The following is a 24683-nucleotide window of genomic DNA, read 5'->3' as shown; positions in this document are numbered from 1 at the left end:
GGTTCTTATTACGCTGGGAATGTGGGTTCGTTGAATTATGCAATATGTTCCACTGTGGCATTCTCGGTAACCCCAACTTGTTTTTTTAAATGCCTTTATTGATTTGGGGATACATGATTTAATAAAGACTCAGGATTGTGTTATGCCTGAGAATCTGTTAGTTCATTGGTATGTTAAGGAAATTTATTGTGATATGTTAACCATTTTACAGAAGGATCAAAATATAATTTAACTGGGATTGTTGGTGTGGCAGTTTTGGTGCCCGAATTACAGGTAACGATAAAGAAACGACATGGACCGATTTCTGGAGAAGAACATTCTCGATGCACTTTCAGATGAAGCACGTGACCCCATCGTGAACTTGGTCACATCCTCATCATGGAGGACAATCCAACTGATGTCATCCAAGCAGTCCTGTAGCATGAAGAACGATTGGTCAGACCAACAGTGGACGGTTCACCTATGGCTGCCTCTTGTTTCAGCTTTTGCCTGTACATCGGCAGAAGCCGGATCAAAGAGTGATCTGATTGTTGAAGTGTGGTCGGAGGAGCACTTTGTAAGCGTTATGGAAAGGTCGAGTGTGCCAGCTCCCCGAGCGCTCACCTGGATGTGCTGACAACACTTCGGAGGGACTTCAGTCAGCGATGCTGGATTAAAGTCAGGGCGACAATGAAGGCAGCCTCTGGGTGGGCAGTCTTCAGCGTGTTGAGGGTTTCGTACAGTTCCTTGAGAGCCAGGTCAGTATCAGACTGGGGCGGAATGTACACTGCTGTGATGATAACACCGTGAACTCCCTGGGCAGCCAGTAGGGTCTAAACAGCTGCTCCACATCTGGGCAACAAACGATTGGAGCACATGTATATTCTGGGGGTTGCACCAAGCATTGTTGACCATGAATCATACCCCACCTCCTTTACTCTTCCCAGTGAGGGGTTTCCACCTGTCCACAGGGAACAGGGAGAACCCAGAGGGTTCGATGGTGTAGTCCGGTGTCTCCTCCGTCAACCAGGTCTCCGCAAAGCACAAAACGTTACATTCTTTTGTTTCCCGCTGGTGAGAGATTCTGGCTGTCAGTTCACACAGTTTGTTGTCCAGGGACTGGGTTCTAATCACTCTGGGAATGTGGGTTCGTTGGATTATGCAATATGTCCCACTGTCGCGTTTTTGGTAACCCCACATTGTTTTTCTCAATGCCTTTAGATTATTTTAGGATACACGATTTAATGAGGTCTCAGGATTCTGTTCTGCTTGAGAATCTTGAATCGTCAGTATATTGTGGAAAATTATTATGATGTGTTAAACATTGCTGCAGAAGAATCAAAAGATAACTTAACCGGGATGACGGTGTGGCTGCTTTTTGTTCATGAATTACAAGTAACGATAAAGAAACAATTTACCAACCATTTATCAGTATATATAGTAGAATTTGTTTCCATCATTTTAGGCTTACAGTGGGTGGTGGAAATTTGTTCATGTAAAGTTGTCATTTGTTCAGATGCCTTTTCAGTTTTAATGAGTCTTAAAACAGGTAATTCTTGCAGTAGGACAGATTTACTGTTGGAAGCTCATCAAACATTATTTCATACGCAGAGTATTGGTTTATATTTCCACTTCTTATGGGTCCCTGCACACAGCGGATCAGTTACAAAAGCTGTTAAAATTTCAAGTAGCACATCAGAAGCAAAGGGGTTGTTGGATTAATAATTAAATCAAGATTGGGGGGATAAAGGGCATCATTGGAGACACCTTTACAGAATAAATACCTGTTGTGTTTATGGAAGATTGTGGATGAAACAAGAAGATAAGGAATTACATTGACACGCCTTAGAATTTGACACACTATGCCTAATTACTGTATTCCTTTGTTCGTGTTGGGAAGCATCATTCTGGGTATGTAGTTTTCATTTTAAAAATGGCAATAATTTTTATTTAACTCACGCTGTTGTGTTTTGTAACGTACAATCTATAGGACTTTTGAGGGGTAATTTAGGTTTCATTTGAAAAAGGAAGCGGTGAGGGTTTTATATCCGGATTCTCTACACCACACTCCAGACCAGTTCGTGTCCGGGATGCGGGCTTTAAATTGGAGTGTCCGCCGCTGTTTATACAAACCCTGCCCTCGTTCTCCACGTCAGCCAGTTATTCAAGGAGAAGGCGGAGACTGGTGTGATAGACAATGGATTAGCCAACCAGCATCCGGCTAGACCGTCGCCATCAAAGTGGTCCTGACGAAGGGTCTCGGACCGAAATGTTGCTTCCCGACTTGCTGAGTTCCTCCAGCTTGTTTGTACGTGTCGACTAGATCCCCGCCACTTTCTGGCAACGCCGGCTGCGAGTTCGGTGGGCGGGAATGAGAACTGATGGGCATATTTGCAGACCAATGGGCGAACGGCATTCAGGAGTAATTCTTTGACTGCCATCTGACGGATCCAATGAGGTACCGAGTTTCCAGGCCGGTGCTTTGCCCCGTCCCACACACACACACTCTGGTAACCTCCCGGAGCTGCCTGTCGATGGGACAATCTGCCCGGGAATAAACATTGAAACCTCTGGCACAAAACAGAAGGTTGCTGTGCCGAACATGTCCGCACCTTAGAAACACCTGGGAGATGAGGCGGTGAATGTGAGGAGCTGGAGCCCGTGCCGGAGACACTGCGGCCGCCTCTGCCGTGTGCTCAGGACGCGGCTTTATTAATGAACTGAAGCCCCGAGGTGACCGGATATTTCACCGGCTCATCACCTGATAACGTCTGACCGGCGCAATGCCCACGGTGACAGATTGTGATTACATTAATGAGTTAATATTTAACCATATGTGGGAGTCAGCTGTCTCAACAAAGGTTGGGATCAATTGAATATGCTACCAGTGTAAATTTGCCTTGAGACTCGTCACAGCTCCAAATCTGCACACAGCCCCACATACACATGAAGTGCGAGAATCATTTCACGGAATGGCCGTCTGCATTAAAAAAAAATTAGAAGCAGAGTTCAAAGTTCATATTGCATTTATTATTGAAGTCTGTATAAAGGGAAACACCATGAGATTTGTAACACCTCGAAATCCACCGGTTCCCCCAAGTCAGTGTTCACCCCCGAATCCGCCAACACACCCACTCTTCACATATCTGCGAATCGGTGTACACCCACAAATCTGTGCTCACAGAAAAAACCCACATTCAACCCTCCAGTCAGTGTGCACCCCAAAGCAACCGACACACCTGTTACCAGCTCCTGTTTCCTTAACTCTGAGTGTCACTTTCAGAGGCTGGAGTTGGTTTCTGAGTGACAGCTGAAGAGAGAGAGAATATTTAAGAACTGTGTTCACAAAACAGCTGCCTCCTCCTGAAAAGTAGCAAGAACAAAGTATAAATTTCAAACACACGTCCACATGCATAGTCCCCATATTCTAGTTGACATCCCCTTAAATCTACGCTCCTCCCCAAACCATCCTCACCCCGGTGTCAGTGGGTGCCCGCAAATCCACCAACACCCCCATATTCACTGACAAACCCCTATGTCTGCGCAAATCCCTGTGCACCCCATATTCTCCAAAACATTTCTAAGTCAGCACAATCCTCAAATCCGTGTGCAACCCCAAATCCGCTGAGACACTCAAATCTGTGCGCAGCCCTAAATACTCTCAAATCCCTGTGCACCCTCAAATGCCCAAAGCAGTGTGACCCCCAAATTCACCGACACTCCAAAATCCATATTCACCAACATACCCTGAAACCTTCGCACATCCGCAAATCAATGTGCAGACCCATTTCCATGTGAACCCCCAAACCCGCTGACATCCCCACAAGCACACTAGATTATCCCAGAGCAAGAATCATTTCAAACAGTTCACAAAATAGCGACATCCATCTTAAAACGTTCAAAATGCAAACTGCATTCATATTTAAAGTATTTTTGTATGTCTGAATGTCTGTGTGTTTATATGCGTCCTCGTATGTGTCTGTCCGTCTCTTTGTGTGTCTGTGTGTGTTTGTGTCAGAGACCAGCTCGCAGACGGTGCTCGGTCTTTGTCGTGACGGTGTAGCTACTGAGAACACACGGCTATCCCGTCTACTGCACATCCCCTCCCCCGCCTATTCTGTAGCACACAGAAAGGGAACAAACTGGCCTCTCCCGGAAACCACAAGCCTTCATCTCTGAGAGAACATTGCTGCTTTCCAAACTATGAAGTATTACACAACATCTATAATTCACTGTGAATGTCAACCGTCATCACAGTGCGGGGTGGGGGGTCGGGAAAGCGGGCGACAGAAAAGGGGGAAGATTAGGGAGGAATGTGTGGAGGAAAGAGTGGGGCAGTGTGGATGAGAACGGATGAAGAGAGGAGGACAGGGAGAAAGAGATTGAGGCTATATATATTTAGTCTCTCTCTCTCTCTTTTCCTCCTCTCTCCTCCACATTCCCTTCCCCCGCCTATTCGGTAGCACATAAAAAGGGAACAAACTGGCCTCTCCCGGAAACCACAAGCCTTTATCTTCTGAGAGAACATTGCTGCTTTCCAAACAATGAAGAATGACACAACATCTATAATTCACTGTGCAAGTCAACCGTCATCACAGTGCGGGGCGGGGGATGTGGGGACGGGAGGGTGGCCGGGAGAGCGGGCGACAGAAAAGGGGGAAGATTAGGGAGGAATGTGTGGAGGAAAGAGTGGGGCAGTTTGGATGAGAACGGATGAAGAGAGGAGGACAGGGAGAAAGAGATTGAGGCTACATATATTTAGTCTCTCTTTCCCTCCTCTCACCTCCACACTCCCCTCCCCCGCCTATTCTGTAGCACATAAAAAGGGAACAAACTGGCCTCTCCCGGAAACCAGAAGCCTACATATTCCGAGAAAACACTGTCACTGTCCAAAAAACGAAGAATTGTACAACATCAGACAATTCACTGTGCGAGTCAACCGTCATCACAGTGCGGGGTGGGGGATGTGGGGACGGGAGGGTGGCGGGGGAAACGAGCTGCAGTAAAGGAGGAACTGGGGAGAGTGTGAGAGGCAGGGGAAGCATTGGGTAGAAAGGGAGACAGAAACAACAAGGTAAAGGAGGAGAGTGTGAGTGGGTAGGGTAGGGAGGAATGTGCTGAGGACACGGGTGTGTCAGTGGGGAAGGGAACAGATGAAGAGAGGAGAGAGACAGAGAGTGTGTGGAAGAGAAGGAAATAGGTGAGGGGAGAGGAGGAAGAGAAAGAATGAGGGAGTGGGAGACAAGAGATGGAGAGAAAGAGACAGTGAGGGAATGGGGAAGCAGAGGTGGCAAAAGTGGGAAGGGGTGAAGATGGGGGCAGGAGGGTGGCGAGATTTTGAGCCAAAGATGAGGAACTAGATATTTTTGGGAAGTGGGGTGAACGCCAATGTGAAGTTGAAGGGAGTGTGTGTGTGTGTGTGTGTTTGTGTGTGTGTGTGTGTGTGTGTGTGTGTGTGTGTGTGTGTGTGTGTGTGTGTGTGTGTGTGTGTGAGTGTGTGTGTGTGTGTGTGTGAGAGAGAGAGTGTGTGTGTGTGTGTGTGTGTGTGAGTGTGAGAGAGAGTGTGTGTGTGTGTGTGTGTGTGTGTGTGTGTGTGTGTGAGTGTGAGAGAGAGTGTGTGTGTGTGTGTGTGTGTGTGTGTGTGTGTGTGTGAGTGTGAGAGAGAGAGTGTGTGTGTGTGTGGGGGGGGGGGGGGGGTGTATGTGTCTGTTTGTTTTCAACAACTTTACAATCCCTGGCTTTGATCGCCACACTTTGACCATGGATGTCCAGTATCAATTCACTTCTATCCCCAGCAGGAAATCCTGAAAGCACATCGTTTGCTTCCCGACAACAGCCCTAACCAATTCCCCTTCATTGACACTTTATTTGGAGTCAGAGAGCACTATAACAAACAAACAAACCCTTTTGCCCATTTTAGTCCGTACCGAATTGTTATTCTGCCGAGTCCCATAACCGCAGTTGGACCATGGCCCTCAATACCCCTCCCGTCCATGTACCGATCCAAACTTCTCTGCAGTGAAATCCATAACTTCCACTGACAGCTCTTCCCACACCATCACCACCCTCTGAGTGAAGGAATTCCCACTCAGATTCCTCTTAAATATTTCACCTTTCACCCTGAAACTACAACCTCCAGTTCCCATCTCACCCAACCTCAAAGGAAAAATCCTGCCTGCATTTACCCTGTCAACAACACTCATAATTTGGTATAAATCTGCAAAATCCCCCTTCATTTTCCAACACTAAAGGGAATAAAGTCCTTACCTTTTCCTAAAGCTCGAGTCCTCAAGTCCCAGCAAACGTATTGTAAATTTTCTCTGCACTCTTTCAATGTTGTTGATAACTTTCCTTCAGGCCAGTAACAAAAACTACACACAATACTCCAGATTAGGCCTGACCAATGCAGTAAAGCCGAAACAGGGGATAACTTTACTGCACCACAACACAATCTCAAAGCCTGTGCTTGTATCACACCCAAACATTATAAAGTTGAAGCTGAAGCTGATCTATAAACCACAACCATAATCAAGAACAGATCCAATTAAACAAACAAAATTGGTCAACAAATACTTTCATGTAACACCCTAGAATACCCGCAGGGATAACTGAGCATATTTAATGTTTCTTTATATTAATCAATTATTTTCTTATCCGGCGCTTCCATGTCAGCTAATTATCCATCCACATGCCTGGAAATCTTACCACTGACACCTTTTAAGGAGTTTGACCATATTAGTTCCTATCATTTCCAATCAAGTGCAGGTTCATTAATCCTGTCTGTAAAACACATAACTTGTCCCATCTATTTGCCGACTTTTCGACCTTATTAATTGCGAATGCATCCTATATACAGTAAAATTGAAATTTCTACCTCTAATCAATAAACCTCCATCATCTGCATATAGAGATTTACACAACGATAAACCTATCTCAGAAAAAAATATTAATTGTAATATAAAATAATAAATACTGCCTGTGGGATCCCAGTTTCTATCTCATAACAACCTGAATATAACTTTCCCACCCATACGTGACACAAAACGTTCAATTAAAACAACTCAAAGTTAGATACCAGCCCTCCATCCTCATTTCCACAATTTATTAAAAATTCTTTCCTTCCATAAATAACATCTGCCTTCTGAATAGTAAAAATACTGCTGTTACAACATCTATATTTAACTGGCTTTACTAATACCATCTTCCAAATATAAAAATGAATTCAATGTCATACTTGCCCATCCATACCTTTACAAGACGTACAAATAGAAACAATCAGAAAAAATTGTACAATAGCCCTCTCAATTGCATTTCCAAAAATTTATCAAAAGTCCATCAATAAATATTATTTGCCTTTTCAATATCAAAAATATTGCTATTACAACTCTTTATTTAACTGTACTTTCCTAATATGATCTTCCAAACCCAAACTGATTCCAATGTTATTTAAGGCAGAGATTGCTAGGTATCTGAGTAGCCAGGGTATCAAAGGTTATGGTGAGAAGGCGGGGGAGTGGGACTAAATGGGAGAATGGATCAGCTCATGATAAAATGGCAGAGCAGACTCGATGGGCCGAATGACCGACTTCTGCTCCTTTGTCTTATGGTCTTATTCTACCGTTCCAAATTCCCCTCTGATAAAACGTGAAATGACCTCTTTTATCAAAAATATAATTCAAACACTCAATTACCATACATTCCACAAGTTTACATAAATGAGACTTTAATGATATTGGTCTACAAGAAGGACGATCAGACGGGGAGATCCGGGTTTTAGAATGGGAACTACTACAACCATTTTCCATGAGAAAAGTCGATGGCCAAACCTCCAAATACGATTCAGAAAGTTAATATTCTCACAAAAGAAAATTACACACATAACTGTTGAATCAAGATTTTCTACAAGTTCATGATACATTTTATTCCCATTCACAACACTATACTTTGCCCCTTTCCTTATAAAACTGACAACACCATGCCTCTACCAACTAACCTGTCAAGCCAAACGACAATATAATCCTGCACAGCAATAAAACTTAAAATGTGCAGGTTTCCTGAACAGATATAACATCGGAAGAATCTGACAAATCGGAAATAAACTGCTGAAAGTGTTGACCATGTAAAATCAGGCTTCTTGCATTTCACTTCAATATTTCAATTCCATTACATATCTTCACAAGTAGACTGGGATGCAGAAACCCCCACAAATCAGAGCTTCATTTACAGCTTCCCACAAAACACCAGTTACACCGAGATACCTTTCTGCAGCTTTCACAATAATTTTAATTTCCTCAGTAGGATGAGATGTCTGAGCAGTACAATTCACCACATCGGTTATAAACATCACAAACTTCATTTTATCCAGCACTGAAGTATCTTTGGTGAGAGAACTGTGATGACGACATATATCCACTGACGTCACAGTCTGTTCTCTGAGTGGGATCACTTTATCCAGTTTACCTGCTCTGCTTGCTGTACTTGTCCTTGAACAGGCCCTTCTGCTCACTGTGTTGTTCTGAACCCATTGAACTGGTCATTTCATGCCTTACTAAACCAATCCCTTCTGCTGACACAAGGAACACATCCCTCCATTCTCCTCACATTCACGTGGTATCTAATAGCCTCTTTCACATCTGCCTCCACCACCAGCCGATATTCACTCCAGACACCCACCACTGTGGGAATGAAAAACAAAACTTGAAACGCAAATCTCCTTTAAACATCCTGAGTCAGGTTTTTAACATCATTGACTTTTCTAATTGTTTTTTTCCAACAGCAGCTATGCAGAGAAAAGATACAAAATTACACTAAATTACAAAATACTTCAATAGTGCAAAAAGGTCCAATGAGGATGTGTTCCCCCTTTCTCCTGAAGTGCATGTCCACTGGCATTGGACATTTCCTCCTTAGAGAAAAAATCCCGGCTGTCCACTCTGTCTGTGCCTCTCACATTCCTGTAAACGTCTGTCAGACCTCCCTCAGCCTCTGCCACTCCGAAGAAAATTACCCGAGATTGTCCAGTCTCACTTTATCCAGGCAGCATCCTGTTAAGCCTCTTCCACTCACCACCCAAAACCTCCGAATTATTCCTGCATTCGAATGCAATTCTCCAGATGTGGTTAAACTAGAGATTTATGCAACTGCAGCATAACTGCCTGACAATGGAACCACTATCCGGGAGTTATGAACTCGGATTCCAAGATCCCCCTGTAGATCAACACAGTCCAATCTCGCCCCATGAATATAACAGCAACGAGATAATGCTGAGGCTTTATAAGACACGAGTCAGGCCACACTTGGAGTATTGTCAACAGTGTTGTGCCCCACATCTCAGACAGGATGTGTTGTCATTGGAGAGAGTCCAGAGGAGGTTCAGAAAGATGATTTCGGGAATGAAGGGGTTAAAATATGAGGAGCACTTGGCAGCTTTGACCCTGTGTTCACTGGAACTCAGAAAAATACGGGGGCATCTCATTGAAACCTACCGAATGTTGAAAGGACTGGATAAGGTGGATGTGGAGAAGGTATTTCCTGTGGTGGGGCACAGCCACAAAGTCGAGGGGTCACCTTTTCAAACAGAGGTAAGTAGCTTATTTTTTGTATTAGCCAAGGTGTATTGGATCTGTGGAATGCTCTGCCACAGACTGCGGTGGAGGCCGAGTGTGTGGGTATATTCAAGGCGGAAGTTGATCGTTTCCTGATCAGTCAGGGCATCAAAGGATATGGCGGGAGGTCAGATATCTGGAATTGAGTGCGATCTGGGATCAGCCATGATGGAAAGGTGGCTGACTCAATGGGCTGAATGGCCTAATTCTGTTCCTATGCCTTATGGACTTATGAACAGAAGCCCCCTCAATCATGATGAATCTCCTCTGCACTCTTCCAGCACAAAACATCCTTTGTACAGAATGCTAAGCGGGACTGAATGTAACTTTTCAAGAACGTTGTCAAGTCAGGCAGCATCTGTTGAGGGGAATAGAGTCGATGGTTGGGACAGAACCGCTCCCTTACGGCACTAACACAGGCCCTTCGGCCCAGCCTTACCATGCTGTCCTCCTGTCCATTTAAACTAATCCTTCTGCCTGTCTTTGACACAGAACACAGAAATCTACAGCACATTACAGGCTCTTCAGCCCACAATGTTGTACCGACCATGTAACCTACTCTACAGACTGCCTAGGATTTCCTGATCGTATATCCCTCTATGTTTCTAAGCTCCATGTACCTATCTAAGAATCTCTTAAAATATCCTATTGTATCCACCTCCACCATCGCTGCAGGCAGTGCATTCCATGCCCCCACCACTCTCTGTGTAAGAAACTTACCCCTGACATTCCCTCAGTACCGACTTCCAAGCAGCTTAAAACTACGTCCCCTCGTGTTAGTCACTTCAAGCCTGGGAAAATGTCTCTGGTTACCCACATGGTCAAAGCCTCTCATCATCTTATTACAATTACTTATGTCCAGGTTAGGAGAAATATAGCTTCAACATCACCTCACAGCTCTTGAACTCAATCCCACGGTTGATGAAGGCCATCACACCAGACGTTTTCCTAACAACACTGCCAACCCCCACAGCAGCTTTGAGTGTCGTATGGACATGGACCCCAAGATCTCTCTGACCCTCCACACTGCCAAGAGTCTTACCATTAATATTATATTCTGTGTTCAAATTTGACCTGCAGAAATGAATCTCTTCATCTGTGTTGAACTCCATCTGCCACTTCCCAGTTTTGCATCCGAGGCGAGGAAATAGATTGCTGAGCCTCTGGCTAAGATCATTATGTCCTCATTGTCCACGGGAATGGTCCCGGAGGATTGGAGGGAGGCGAATGTTGTCCCCTTGTTCAAAAAGGGTAGTAGGGATAGTCCGGATATAGACCATTGAGCCTTACATCTGTGGTGGGAAAGCTGTTGGAAAAGATTCACAAAGATAAGATTTATTGGCATTCAGAGATCATGGTCTGATCAGTGACAGTCAGCATGGCTTTCTGAAGGGCAGATCGTGTCTAACAAGCCTGATGGAGTTCTTTTAGGAGGTGACCCGGCATATAGATGAGGGTAGTGCAGTGGATGTGATCTACATGGATTTTAGTAATGCATTTGATAAGGTTCCACACGGTAGGCTTATTCAGAATGTCAGTAGGCATGGGATCCAGGGATGATTGACCAGGTGGATTCAGAATTGGTTTGCCTGCAGAAAGCAGAGAGTTGTGGTGGAGGGAGTACATTCGGATTGGAGCGTTATGACTAGTGATGTCCCACAAGGATCAGTTCTGTGACCTCTACTTTTCGTGATTTTTATTAACGACCTGGATGTCGGGGTGGAACGATGAGTTGGCAAGTTTTCAGAAGACACAAAGGTTGGTGGTGTTGTGGATAGTGCAGAGAATTGTCAAAGATTGCAGAGAGACATTGATAGGATGCAGGAGTGGACTGAGAAGTGGCAGATAGAGTTCAACCTGGAGAAGCGTGGGGTGGTAGACTTTGGAGGGACAAACTCCAAGGCAGAGTACAAAGTAAATGGCAGGATACTTGGAAGTGTGGAGGAGCAGAGGGATCTGGGTCTCCATGTCCACAGTTCCCTGAAAGTTACCTCACAGGTAGACAGAGTCGTTAAGAAAGCTTATGGGGTGTTAGCTTTTATAAGTCGAGGGACAGAGTTTAAGAGTCGCGGTGTAATTTTGCAGCTTTATAAAACTCTGGTTGGGCCACACAAGGAGTACTCTGTCCAGTTCTGGTCGCCTCACTATTGGAAGGATGTGGAAGCATTGGAAAGGGTACAGAGGAGATTTACCAGAATGCTGCCTGGTTTAGAGGGTGTGGATTATGATCAGAGATTAAGGAAGCTAGGGCTTTACTCTCTGGAGAGAAGGAGGATGAGAGGGGAAATAATAGAGGTATAGTTGATATTAAGGGGAATAGATAGAGTGGACAGCCAGCGCCTCTTCCCCAGGGTACCACTGCTCAATACCAGAGGACATGGCTTTAAGGTAAGGGGAGGGAAGTTCAAGGGAGGATAATAGAGGAAGATTTTATACTCAGGGAGTGGTTGGTGCGTGGAATGCACTGCCCGAGTCAGTGGTGGAGGCAGATACACTAGTGAAGTTTAAGAGACTACTAGACAGATATATGGAGGAATTTAAGTTTAGGGAGGCAGAGTTTAAGTGGCGGCACAACATTGTGGGCCGAAGGGCCTGTACTGTGCTGTATGGTTCTATGTTCTATCTATTTCCCGCTGGAATCTCTCTTTTTTTTAAATTTTTTATTGAAGGCACGACACAGTACAGAAAACATAATGCATTACATTTTCCTCCATTTTCTTTGATACCTTACCCCTGAACAACACCACAACGTCATCAGTGGGGCCTTCTGGGAGTTGTAGTCATTGGTCCTCTCTCGCTCCCTGTCAAAGCATGTTTCGTCAGCCACCACAGACGTCACCGAAACAGAACCACCGAGGCGCGAAGGGGAATCACACCCGTCCTTGTGGGCGCCGAGGCCGGCGACACCGACAGAAGCGAATCGCTGATCTCCGCCATGGCGATGGATTTCCTCCAGCCTATAGTAGCTCAGACTTAAAACTGAACCCTGCTGTCATTGGCTATAGTGCCTGTCGCTCAAATGGGAACTCAGAGGGTGATTAGTTTATGTGAACGTCAGTCAGCCTTCCTGTCTTTATGAGTTTGGATTTGGATTTATAACGGGACAGGAAGCAAATTGGGAGAAATGTGAGTTTTTATGTGATGGTTCATCAGTCTCCGAGTTACATTATTAACATTAAAAGGGCAAAGGCCGTGGTGAGGAAGTAGGTGATTTACTGGAGGTTATATAGAGATAATATTGGAAGGGATATCAAACTTGGAATTGTTTGGGATATGTTTTCGAAAATGGGATTTGTTGGGATCATAATATTCCAGTGTTGATTAATGAGGGCAAAATGATTGTTACTAAAACAGGGAAGGTTGTGTTACTGGCTGGGTCATTTGCTAACATTAATAATCAGGATAATTTAAGTGAAGAAGTTAAACAATGATGGGATATGTTTTTCAGTGAATACCCCGATGTGCTGGAAGTCAGCTGTAGCAATGACAGTATCACTGAGGGAGAGATTTCTTTGTATGAATTTAAGAAGTCTATTAATAATGCAGGTCAGGTGTCCTCAGGAAAGAGTGATATTTGAAATTGTAATTGTATATAACTCTCTTTTGTGAAAATATTAAATCCCCATTTTATCCTAGTTACGGCCTATATCGTGAATGTCTCATTTATGTAAACTTATGCAATGTACGGTAATCAAGCACTTGAATTATATTTTGGAAAGAGTGGTGATGAAGTGTTTCATTAGAGTGGATTTTGGAAGGGTGAAATGACATTAGATTCAGTTTTAGGTTTGGAAGATGATATTCGGAAAGCACAATTAAATAAAGATGTTGTAATAGCAGTATTTCTTGATACTGAAAAGGGAAATGATATGGAAGAAAGGACTTTTGATTAAATTAGGAGTGAGAGGGACATTGTATAATTTTTCTGAGTTTTTATTTGGACGGACTGTGCAAGTACGGGTCGGCATGTTATGTTTGTGTTTCTATGAGATAGAGAATGGGATCCCACAAGGCAGAATTTGTAGCCCTTCATTATTTAATATTATGATTAATGATATTTTCTCTGAGATGGGAAAATGGGATACCCTGGGTAAATCACAATATACAGATGATGTAGCTTTATAGAATAGAGGTATTAATTGCAATTTACAATTAATAGGTCAAACAGTGGGCAGATTGATGAGGATTTTAAGCTTTCAGTCGTTAAAACACATTACGTGGTTTACAAGCAGGATTAGTAGACTTGCACTTGATTATAAATTAAATGATTACTATCTTGAGGAAGTGTCAGTGGTAAGATTTCTCAGTATGTGGATGGATAATCAGCTGACATGGAAGCACCTATCAGTAAAATAATTGATAAATGTAAAGGAGCTTCAAATCTCCTCAGGCATCTAAGTGGGTATTCTTGGGTGCAACATGAAAATCTTTGTTGACCAATTATATTTGTTTAATTTGATCTGTTCTTGATTCTGTCTGTGTGGCTTATGGATCAGCTTCATCTTCAAATTAAAAATGTTTGTATTTGATACAATTACAGTTTTAAGATTGTGTTCTGGTGCAGTAATGTTGTTTTCTGTTTTGGCTTTACTGATTGCAATGGGACAATTGCCCTCAAAGTAACAGAGGTTCAAGTTGATGTCAACATATTGGATTAATTTCCGGGGGCAAGGAAATGATCATTCTGTTAAAGGTGTGCTGGAGGGCGGTTGGGGTAATCACAAGAAGAGTATTTTTTGTTTTGGCTGGCTGGGTTCTTATCACGCTGGGAATACGGGTGTATTTGATGATACAATATGTCCCACTGTAGCTTTCTCTGTAACCCCACCTTGTTTTTTCCAATGACTTCAGTTGATTTTAGGTTACACGATCGGATTCGGTTCTGCCTGAGAGTCTGTTGATTCATCAGTAAATTAATGAAAGTTAGTATCATACAGTAACCATTTCTACAGATGAATCAAAAGAAAAGTTAACTGGGGATGTTGGTGTGGCTGTTTCTGTGTGCCTGAGTTGCAGGTAATGATAAAGAGATGACTTATAGCCATTTATCAGCATAGGAAGCAGAATTCTTTGCCAACAGTTTAGGCTTACAGTGGGTGGAGAAAATTGGTCCATATAATTTGCTCAGAATACATTTCGGTTTTGATGAGTCTTAAACAGGTCATTCTGGCATAAGCTCAGAATTTCATATAGAACAGTATTTCATATATAAAGTTTGATTTATATGTCTGCACATTATGGGCCCTGCACATCACACCGTTGAGGGAAATGATGGTGTTGACTGTTTAGCACCAAAAGCTGTTAAATGTTAAGCTGTGGATATAGACCTTCCACTTAGCAAATTAGAAGCTAAAGGGTTGGTAGCGTTAAGAATTAGGGGCTTATGGCAAGACGTAGGATAATGGACATAAGGACATAAACCTGTCGGGTTTATAGAAGAAGGGCTTAAAACAAGGGAAGGAATGATATTGACATGACATAGAAATGTCCACACTATGCTTAATTATGCCTTGTATGTAATTGGAAAACTTCATTCTGTGCCATGTACATTTTGTCATTATGAAACTGTTGAAACACATACTATTTCAATGTGAAGCGTATAAGGCTGAAAAAAAATCAAATGCAGTCTTCAGTACAATCTTTGCGAGGGTAGATAGTTTTCAGATAAAAACTTTATTCAATTATGGGACTGACTTTAAATCAATTCACAGTTTGAGATGGAAAAGGCATGTAATAATTGTGTTAAGCCTAAGGAAATGACATATAGGGTAGCAAAGGTGAGTGAGATGTTGGATTATTAAGATGCTCTTAAAATCCAACAAAAGGCAATGAAAAAAGCCATAAGAATGGTCAAGACGAAATATGAGGGCAAACTGGCCAATAATATAAATCAGGATACTAAAAGTTTAGTTTTCAGTTACATGAAGAGTGAAAGGGAGATGAGAGTTGATACTAGACCACTGGAAAATGATGCTGGTGAAGTAGTAATGGGGGACAAAGAAATGACAGATGAACTTAATGAACAATCTTCACTGTTCTTTCCGATCAGCACCAGCCACACTGGTCCCATTTAACTTGTCTCATTACGAGTGGACTTTAGGACCCGGGGGAGCTCAGGACCCGCCGCCCGCAGCTGCTGCTGAATCCCCGGTGTTTCTGTTCGGTTGACGGATGCGGTGAACGAGTTAAAATTAATCGATCGATAATTCTCATCTCGTGTTTATTTCACTCCATAGAACCATAGAACACTACAGCACAGAAAACAGGCCATTTTGGCGCTTCTAGTCTGTGCGGAAACTTTGACCTACACCCAGTCCGTAACCCTCCAGACCTCTCCCATCCATGCGTCTATCCAATTTATTCTTAAAACTTAAGAGTGAGCCCACATTTACCACGTCAGATAGCAGCTCGTTCCACACTCCCACCACTCTCTGAGTGAAGAAGTTCCTCCTCATGTTCCCCTTAAACCTTTCCGCTTTCACCCTAAAACCATGTCCTCCTGTTTTTATCTTTCCGAATCTAAGTGGAAAGAACCTACTCACATTTACTGTCTATACCCCTCATAATTTTGTAAACCTCTATCAAATCCCCCCCTCATTCTTCTACACCCAAGGAATAAAGTCCTAACCTGTTCAATCTTTCCCTGTAACTCAACTCCTGAAGACCTGGCAACATCCTAGTAAATATTATCTGCACTCTTTCAATCTTACTGATATCCTTCCTATAGTTAGGTGACCAGAACTGCAGATAATACTCCAAATCTTGCTTCACCAATGCCTTATACAACCTCAGCAGAACATCCCAACTCCTGTACTCAGTACTTTGATTTATGAATGCTAGGATGCCAAAGGCCTTCTTTACAACCCTGTCTACCTGTGACGCCACTTTCAGGGAATTATGTACCTGAACTCCCAGATCCCTTTGTTTCTCCGCACTCTTCAGTGCCCTACCATTTACTGTGTATGTCCTACCTTGGTTTGTCCTTCCAAAATGCAACATCTCACAGCTCACCTCACCTCACCTCATGCAGAATTTAATGTCTGCATTAAATTCCATCTGTCATTTTCTGGCCCATTTTTCCAGTTGGTCCAGATCCCTCGGCGAGCTTTGAAAGCCTTCCTCGCTGTCCGCAACGCCTCCAATCTTGGTGTCAACAGCAAAATTGCTGATCCAATTGACCACATCTATATCATTGATATAGACAACAAACAACAATGGTTCAAGCACAGATCCCTGAGGCACACCACTAGTCACAGGCCTCCAGTCTGAGAAGCAATCATCCACTACCACTCTCTGTCTTTTCCCACAGCCAATTTCGAATCCAGTCTCCAACCTCTCTGTGGATACCTAGTGTCTGAACCTTCTGAACTAACCTCCCATGTGGGACCTTGTCAAAGGCCTTACTAAAGTTCATGCAGACAACATCCACAGCCTTTCCTTCACCTACTTTCTTGGTAACGTCTTCGAAAAATTCTACAAGATTTGTTAAACATGATCTACCACGCACAAAGCCATACTGACTATCAGCCCTTGGCTGTCCAAATACTTGTATAGCCGATCTCTCAGAACACCTTCCAATAACTGACTACTACTGATGTCAGGCTCACTGGCCTGTAATTACCTGGTTTACTATTGGAACCTTTTTTAAACAACGGAATAACATGAGCTACCCTCCAATCCTCCGGCACTGCACCCGTGGCTGAGGACATTTTAAATATTTCTGTCAGGGCCCCTGCAATTTCTACTCTAGTCTCTCTCAAGGTCCGAGGAAATATCAAGTCAGGCCCGGGGGATTTATCTACCTTTATTCGCTGTAAGGCAGCAAGCACCTTCTCCTCTTTAATCTACAAATGTTCCATGACACTACTGTTTGTTTCCCTTCCTTCCATATACACTATGCCAGTTTCCTGAGTAAATACTGATGCAAAAAAACTGTTTAAGATCTCCCCCATCTCGTAAGGCTCCACACATAAACGACCACTCTGATCTTCTAGGGGACCAATTTTGTCCCTTACTATCCATTTACTCTCAATATATTTGTAGAAATCCTTTGGGTTTTCCCTTCACATTATCTGCCAAAGCCACCTCATGTCTTTTTGCCTTCCTGATTTCCTTCTTCAGTATTTTCTTACATTTTCTATATTCTTCAAGTAACTCATTTGTTCTTTGTTGCCTATACCTGCTATACACCTCTCCCTTTTTCTTAACCAGATCACCAATATGCCTTGAAAACCAAGGTTCCCGAGGCCTGTTAACTTTGCCTTTTATCCTGGCAGGAACATGCAAACGCTGCACTCTCAAAATTTCGTCTTTGAAGGCCTTCCACTTACTGAACACATCCTCGCCAGAAAAAAAATTATCCCAATCCACTCTTCCTAGATCCTTTTTCATTTCCACAAAATTGGCCCTTCTCCAGTTTAGAACCTCAACTTGAGGACCAGACCTATCCTGATCCATAATTAACTTGAAACTAATGACATTATGGTCACTGGACCCAAAATGTTCGCCTACACATACTTCTGTCACCCGACCTGTCTGGTTTCCTAATAGGAGATCAAGTATTGCATCCTCTCTCGTAGGTACCTCTATATATTGATTTAGAAAACTTTCCTGAAAACATTTCACAAACTCCAAGCCATCTAGTCTTTTTACAATTTGGGAGTCCCAGTCAATATGAGAAAGGTAAAATCCCCTACTATTACAACTTCCTGTTTCTTACATCGGTCTACTATCTTTATACAGGTTTGCTCCTTCAATTCTCTCTGACTATTGGGCGGTCTATAATACACCCCTATTAGTGTGGTCACACCTTTCCCGTTCCTCAGCTACACGCATATGACCTCTGTAGACAAGCCCTCCGGGCTGTCCTGTCTACACACAGCTGTGATATTTTCCCTGACTAGTAATGCCACTCCTCCCCCTTTCATCCCTCCCCCTCTATCACGTCTGAAACAACAAATAATTCTATCATGTATAAACCTTAGGTGGGAGGTTATCTTTTTTGTATTAATGTATTAAAAATAAATTATAAATTCTATCAATGAGAATTACAAATTCTCTTACTGAAGGAATCATATTCAAAATAGTATCCAACAAATCAGATTCTTGCATATATGGGAACTTAGATAATTATTTTTTGTAAAAAAAAGTCTAACCTGAAGATATTGCAGTAAGTGTGTATGAGAGAGAGAATATTTGCTAATTAACTCTTCAAAAGTCATCAATCAACCATGACAAAATAAATGATAATAAAAATAAATAAATCTGCAAAAAAAAGCAGATCCCCTTAATCACGAAAGATTAAACAAGTTTGGGAGAGAGAACTTAATATGACCTTTGTTAATGAAGATGGTCAATTCTTCTTTAATATGTGCCAATCAGTGTTTAATTCAATTTAAAATTGTTCACTGTTAACAAAGGAGAGACCACCCAAAATATTTCCTAACATAGACAATTATTGCGATAGGTGTAAAACTGAAGTAGCCACTTTTTCACATATGTTCTGGTCATGTTCTTCATCAAAATCTTTCTGGAAATCTTTATTTTCTACAATTTCTAAAGCTCTGAAAATTAATTTACAACCTAATGTACAAACCTTTGATTTCTGTCTATACATGCAGTCCTCGCATGACCTTTATCCTCCTCCACCTCACTATCTGCTCTAACATTCTGGTTCCCCTCTCTCTGCAAATCTTTTTTACCCCCCCCCCCCCCACAAGCAGCACTAACAAATCTACCCGCAAGGATGTTAGTCCCCCTCCAGTTCAGGGGCAAACCGTCCCGTCGGAACAGGCCCCACCTTCCCGGGAACAAAGCCCAATTGTCCAGAAACATGAAGCCCTCCCTCCTCACGATCTCCTGGCTTTTCCCCAGCAGGCTTGGCGCCCTTTTTGGGACCGGCCTCAATGCACCACTTTGTGAGCCGGTTCGAGTGCGCTGGGAAGTGGGTCGCCACATACCCCACCCCCCAGAACCGGCGATACACCCCCCGATGTCCACAGTCTGGGCCGGACTCTGTTTGGGAGGTCTGCCTCTGCGCCGCGATGCCGGAATCTCGACCGGCTGCGCCACGTCCACATGGGCCGGTTTGAGTTGGTCCTCCGAGAAAACCTCCTCTCTCTCCCCAATGTCCAGCACGAACGTGGACCCGTTGTTCCTGATCACCGTAAACGGCCCCTCGTAGGGCAGCTGTAGCGGTGCCCGATGTCCGCCCTGTCGTACAAACACAAACTTACAGTTTCGCAGGTCTTTGGGTACGCAGGTCGGGTTCTGCCCATGCTGCGAAGCGGGTATGGGGGCCAGGTTACCGAGCCTCTCGCGTAGTCTGCTCAGGACTGCTGCGGGTTCTTCCTCTTGCCCCCTTGGGGCTGGTATGAACTCCCCTGGGACGACCAGGGCTGCGCCGTACACCAACTCGGCCGACGAGGTGCGCAGATCTTCTTTGGGCGCCGTGCGGATTCCGAGCAGGACCCAGGGAAGCTTGTCCACCCAGTTAGGCCCTTTGAGGCCGGCCTTGAGAGCACCTGTCTGAGGAGTCAAGGGCCAGGGGTCTCTCTGCTCTCGGTCCAGCGTAAAACCCTTGGGGAGACATTAGATGTCCATCCACTTTCGTCGAGTCAAACCACTGGAAAGGTTCGTGTTGGCCACCCGACCGCGCCTGAGGCCCAGCGGCCTTTCCCCGATCCCTGGGGCCGCGCTGCCCGAGTCTCCCCCGATCCCCAGCGCTGCTCGAGTCTCCCACCCCCGATCCCCGGGGCCCCGCTGCCCGAGTCTCCCCCGATCCCCGGGGCCCCGCTGCCTTGTAGATCAACACAGTCCAATATCACCCCATGAATATAACAGCAAAGAGATAATGCTGAGGCTTTATAAGACACGAGTCAGGCCACACTTGGAGTATTGACAACAGTGTTGGGCCCCACATCTCAGACAGGATGTGATGTCATTGGAGAGAATCCAGAGGAGGTTCAGAAAGATGATTTTGGGAATGAAGGAGTTAAAATATGAGGAGCACTTGGCAGCTTTGACCCTGTGCTCACTGGAAGTCAGAAAAATGCGGGGCATCTCATTGAAACCTACCGAATGTTGGTACCGAAAGGACTGGATAAGGTGGATGTGGAGAAGGTATTTCCTGTGGTGGGGCACAGCCACAAAGTTGAAGGGCCACCTCTTCAAACAGAGGTAAGCAGCTTATTTTTTTTATTAGCCAAGGTGTATTGGATCTGTGGAATGCTCTGCCACAGACTGCGGTGGAGGCCGAGTGTGTGGGTATATTCAAGGCGGAAGTTGATCGTTTCCTGATCGGTCAGGGCATCAAAGGATATGGCGGGAGGTCAGATATCTGGAATTGAGTGCGATCTGGGATCAGCCATGATGGAAAGGTGGCTGACTCAATGGGCTGAATGGCCTAATTCTGTTCCTGTGCCTTATGGACTTATGAACACAAGCCCCCTCAATCATGATAATCTCCTCTGCACTCTTCCAGCACAAAACATCCTTTGTACAGAATGCTAAGCGGAACTGAATGCAAATTTTCAAGAACGTTGTCAAGTCAGGCAGCATCTGTTGAGGGGAATAGAATCGATGGTTGGGACAGAACCCTTCCCTTACGGCACTAACACAGACCCTTTGGCCCAACCTTTCCATGCTGTCCTCCTGTCCATTTCAACTAATCCCTCTGCCTGTCTTCGACACAGAACACAGAAATCTACAGCACATTACAGGCTCTTCAGCCCACAATGTTGTACCGACCATGCAACCTACTCTAGAGACTGCCTAGGATTTCCTGATCGTATATCCCTCTATGTTTCTAAGCTCCATGTACCTATCTAAGAGTCTCTTAAAATATCCTATTGTATCCACCTCCACCATCGCTGCAGGCAGTGCATTCCATGCCCCCACCACTCTCTGTGTAAGAAACTTACCCCTGACATTCCCTCAGTACCGACTTCCAAGCAGCTTAAAACTACGTCCCCTCGTGTTAGTCACTTCAAGCCTGGGAAAATGCCTCTGGCTATCCACATGGTCAAAGCCTCTCATCATCTTATTACAATTACTTATGTACAGGTTAGGAGAAATATAGCTTCAACATCACCTCACAGCTCTTGAACTCAATCCCACGGTTGATGAAGGCCATCACACCAGACGCCTTCCTAACAACACTGCCAACCTCCACAGCAGCTTTGAATGTCGTATGGACATGGACCCCAAGATCTCTCTGACCCTCCACACTGCCAAGAGTCTTACCATTAATATGATATTCTGTGTTCAAATTTGACCTGCAGAAATGAACCTCTTCATCTGTGTTGAACTCCCTCTGCCACTTCCCAGTTCTGCATCCGAGGCGAGGAAATAGATTGCTGAGCCTCTGGCTAGGATCATTATGTCCTCATTGTCCACGGGAATGGTCCCGGAGGATTGGAGGGAGGCGAATGTTGTCCCCTTGTTCCAAAAGGGTAGTAGGGTCAGTCCGGATAATTATAGACCATTGAGCCTTACATCTGTGGTGGGAAAGCTGTTGGAAAAGATTCACAAAGATAGGATTTATTGGCATTTAGAGAATCATGGTCTGATCAGTGACAGTCAGCATGGCTTTCTGAAGGGCAGATCGTGTCTAACAAGCCTGATGGAGTTCTTTTAGGATGTGACCAGGCATATAGATGAAGGTATTGCAGTGGATGTGATCTACATGGATTTTAGTAATGCATTTGATAAGGTTCCACACTGTAGGCTTATTCAGAAAGTCAGAAGGCATGGGATCCAGGGATGTTTGACCAGGTGGATTCAGAGTTGGCTTGCCTGGAGAAAGCAGAGAGTTGTGGTGGAGGGAGTACATTCGGATTGGAGGGTTGTGACTAGTGGTGTCCCACAAGGATCAGTTCTGGGACCACTGCCTTTCGTGATTTTTATTAATGACCTGGATGTCGGGGTAGAAGGATGGATTGGCAAGTTTGTTGAAGACACAAAAATTGGTGGTGTTGTGGACAGTGAAGAGGATTGTCAAAGAATGCAGAGAGACATTGATAGGATGCAGGAGTGGGCTGAGAAGTGGCAGATAGCGTTCAACCTGCAGAAGTGTGAGCTGGTACACTTTAGAAGGACAAACTCCAAGGCAGAGTACAAAGTAAATGGCAGGATACTTGGAAGTGTGGAGGAGCAGAGGAGGAGCATGTCCACAGATCCCTGAAAGTTACCTCACAGGTAGACAGAGTAGTTAAGAAAGCTTATGGGTTGTTAGCTTTTATAAGTCGAGGGATAGAGTTTAAGAGTCGCGATGTAATGTTGCAGCTCTATAAAACTCTGGTTGGGCCACACAAGGAGTACTCTGTCCAGTCTGGCAACCTCACTATAGGAAGGATGTGGAAGCATTGGAAAGGGTACAGAGGAGATTTACCAGAATGCTGCCTGGTTTAGAGTATGGATTATGATCAGAGATTAAGGGAGCTAGGGCTTTACTCTCTGGAGAGGAGGATGAGAGGAGAAATTATAGAGGTATAGTTGATATTAAAGGGAATAGATAGAGTGGACAGCCAGCGCCTCTTCCCCAGGGCACCACTGCTCAATACAAGAGGACATGGCCTTAAGGTAAGGGGATGGAAGTTCAAGGAGGATATTAGAGGAAGATTTTATACTCAAGAGAGTGGTTGGTGTGTGGAATGCACTGCCCGAGTCAGTGGTGGAGGCAGATACACTAGTGAAGTTTAAGAGACTGTTAGACAGGTATATGGCGGAATTTAAATTTAGGGACGCAGCGTTTAAGGGTCGGCACAATATTGTGGGCCGAAGGGCCTGTACTGTGCTGTATTGTTCTATGTTCTATCTATTTCTCGCTGGAATCTCTCTTTTAATTTAATTTTTTATTGAAGGCACGATACAGTACAGGAAAGGTAATGCATTACATTTTCCTCCATTTTCTTTGATAACTTACCCCTGAACAACACCACAACGTCATCAGTGGGGCCTTCTGGGAGTTGTAGTCATTATCCTCGCTCGCTCCCTGTCAAAGCATGTTTCGTCAGCCACCACAGACGTCGCCGAAACAGACCCACCGAGGCGCGAAGGGGAATCACAACCGTCCTTGTGGGCGCCGAGACCAGCGACACCGACAGAAGCGACTTCGCTGATCACCGCCATTGCGATGGAGCGGAAGAGGAGGGGCTGATCATGGGCTGATTTCCTCCAGCCATTCGTAGCTCAGATTTAACACTGACCCCTGCTGTCATTGGCTGTAGTGCCTGTCGTTCAAATGGGAACTCGGAGGATGATTAGTTTATGTGAACGTCAGTCAGCCTTCCTGTCTTTATGAGATTGGATTTGGATTTATAACGGGACAGGAAGCAAATTGGGAGAAATGTGAGTTTTTATGTGATGGTGCATCAGTCTCCGAGTTACATTATTAACAATAAAAGGGCAAAGGCCGTGGTGAGGAAGGAGGTTATTTACTGGAGTTTATATGGAGATAATATTGGAAGGGATATCAAACTTGGAATTGTTTGGGATATGATTTAGAAAATGGGGGGATTTGTGGGGATCATAATATTCCAGTGTTGATTAATGAGGGCAAAATGATTGTTACTGAAACAGGGAAGGTTGTGTTACTGGCTGGGTCATTTGCTGAGATTCACAATCAGGATAATTAAAGTGAAGAAGTTAAACAATGTAAGGATATGTTATTCAGTGTATACCCTGATGTACTGGAAGTCAGCTGTAGCAATGATAGCATCACTGATGGAGAGATTTCTTTGTATGAATTTAAGAAGTCTATTAATAATGCAGGTCTGGTGTCCCCAGGAAAGAGTGATATTTGAAATTGTAATTGTATATAATTCTCTTCTGTGAAAATGTTAAATGTTTGAATTGTGCATCTACTTTCCTCATGGAAAATGGAAATAGTAGTGTCTATTCTGAAACCTGGCAGATCCCCATTTGATCCTTCTAGTTAAGGGCCTATATCGTGAATGTCTCATTTATGTAAACTTATGGAATGTATGGTAATCAAGCGCTTGAGTAATATTTTGGAAAGAGTGGTGATAAAGTGTTTTATTAGAGTGGATTTTGGAAGGGTGAAATGTTATTAGATTCAGTTTTAGGTTTGGAAGATGA

The 24683-nt window shown here is 44.1% G+C and overlaps 1 long non-coding RNA gene across 1 annotated transcript; it reads right to left on the bottom strand.

The window, feature by feature from the left end:
• Positions 1 to 3072: 3072 nt before the first annotated feature.
• LOC140719966 (uncharacterized) lies at positions 3073 to 22020 on the bottom strand. The gene is made up of 3 exons (XR_012097065.1): positions 21828 to 22020; positions 10627 to 10890; positions 3073 to 3342 (listed from the first exon to the last, which is right to left on the bottom strand). It is a non-coding gene; the product is annotated as an uncharacterized lncRNA (long non-coding RNA).
• Positions 22021 to 24683: the final 2663 nt, after the last annotated feature.

Source organism: Hemitrygon akajei, unplaced genomic scaffold (assembly GCF_048418815.1).
Source record: "Hemitrygon akajei unplaced genomic scaffold, sHemAka1.3 Scf000034, whole genome shotgun sequence".
NCBI lineage: Eukaryota > Metazoa > Chordata > Chondrichthyes > Myliobatiformes > Dasyatidae > Hemitrygon > Hemitrygon akajei.
This window is presented reverse-complemented; position numbering and strand designations above follow the sequence as displayed.